The sequence below is a fragment of the Tenrec ecaudatus genome, chromosome 4 (assembly GCF_050624435.1).
Source record: "Tenrec ecaudatus isolate mTenEca1 chromosome 4, mTenEca1.hap1, whole genome shotgun sequence".
Taxonomy (NCBI): Eukaryota; Metazoa; Chordata; class Mammalia; order Afrosoricida; family Tenrecidae; genus Tenrec; species Tenrec ecaudatus.
The window spans coordinates 84,619,830-84,621,488 of NC_134533.1; the positions used below are offsets into that span (position 1 = coordinate 84,619,830).

The 1,659-nt window shown below is 50.1% G+C and overlaps 1 non-coding gene across 1 annotated transcript; it reads right to left on the reverse strand.

Annotated features, from left to right (window-relative positions):
• Positions 1–873: 873 nt before the first annotated feature.
• LOC142447787 (small Cajal body-specific RNA 2) lies at positions 874–1,264 on the reverse strand. The gene has a single exon (XR_012784437.1).
• Positions 1,265–1,659: the final 395 nt, after the last annotated feature.

A 1,659-nucleotide genomic window follows, 5' to 3' on the forward strand; every position in this document is an offset into this window, starting at 1 on the left:
ACAAGCATCTACATATAACCTCCTCTCTGGGGGGGGGGGGCGGAAAGGTGGGTGAGGGGAGACGTCGGATAGTGTAAGATGTGACAAAGTAATAATTTATAAATTGTCAAGGGTTCATGAGGGAGGGAGGGGAAAATGAGCTGATACATGAAAATGTTTTGAGAATGATGAAGGCAACAAATATGTTTGACACGATGTATGGATTGTGATAAGAGTTGTACAAGCCCCCAGTAAAATGGTTTTTAAAAAAGCAATATCAAAATATTCATTTTCCAAACAATTAAAGTAACCAATATCAATTCACACAGGGACGACTTGAGGCTATCTAGAGACCTCTTAAATGAATACATGTATATATAGAGATTCCTCAAGGTGACTTAGTGTGCACCTCAAGGTCAGCAGTGCAGGTCCACCATCAAAACGCCTAGTCAATTTGTAGCAGAAAGCTAAGGGGCTTTCTCCTCCCTTAAAGCTTTCCAATCGGGATCCCCCTGGGGAGCCGGTTTCCTGTCTTACACGGGGCTCTGTGGCTGAGAATCCGCTTGATGCTGACTGCAGTTCTCAACCTTTGGAGCTCTGGGAGGTTTGTGGGCTATGATATATGAGGCTGCTAACGGCAAGGTCAGCAGTTTGAAACCTCCAGCTTCTCTGTTGGAGAAAGATGAGGCTTTCTACTCCTGTAACTGCAGTCTCAGAAACTCACAGGGGCACTGTGATCTTGCCCTCGAAGGTCGTTATGAGTCGGAATCCCCTCCGTGACACAGCGTGTGCAGCTTATGGAATTCTCATTCCAAGGCTATCAGGGGTTTTGCATTTTCAACATTTCTTTGAAGGTTTTTATAGCATTTGCACAATCGTTTCTTTTTCTTTTTTTCAGATCAGAATCGCCTCGATAATCAGCGGCCCAGGACAAGCCCGGCCTTGTCTATCTGATCAATTCATCATTTCTGAGCGCCGGGCCCGTCGGACCAGCTCCAGGACCTCGGGGACCACAGCGTTGCCGCCGCCCAACAGGCCTCGCTGCACAGCGCCCCGGAGGGCTTCGCAGGAGGGGATCATTTCATTTCGGGTGGGGCTGGGGTCCGACCCGATCAAATAAGATCAAGGTGTAGGTGGGGAGAGGGGCACAGGGGCGGGCTCGCACACTCGTCTGGCACTCCCCACACGCGCCCACTCACAGACACACGCACACAATCAGGCCACACACGCCTTCCACGAGGCACACACACAAACCCGACCCCATACCACTCGCCCGCTTTGCACAATCTTCAATATGGGATTAAGAATACCACAACCAAACTCGCTGCTATCGAGTCAATGCTGACTCACAGTGACCCCTGTAGGTGTCCGACACTGTAATTGTTTATGGGGAGTAGGAAGTCCAGACTTTATCCTGGGAACTAGTCTTGGTTTTGAACTGCCAACATGCAGACAGCAGGCCAGCGCATAAGCACTATGCTACTAAGGCTTTTGGTAATAGGAATAGTTGGAAAAATCTGCCATCGACAGCACATAAATTCTCCTGTGTCTCAGGACGGACCGAAGAGCCCATGGTTCAGAGGCGCTGGCCCAGGAGGACTCAGGCCCTTGGCCGGACAGTTCCCTTGAGGCCTCCCCGCTCATTGGAGAATCTGTGCACGGGCTCCTCTGATGGAGGCA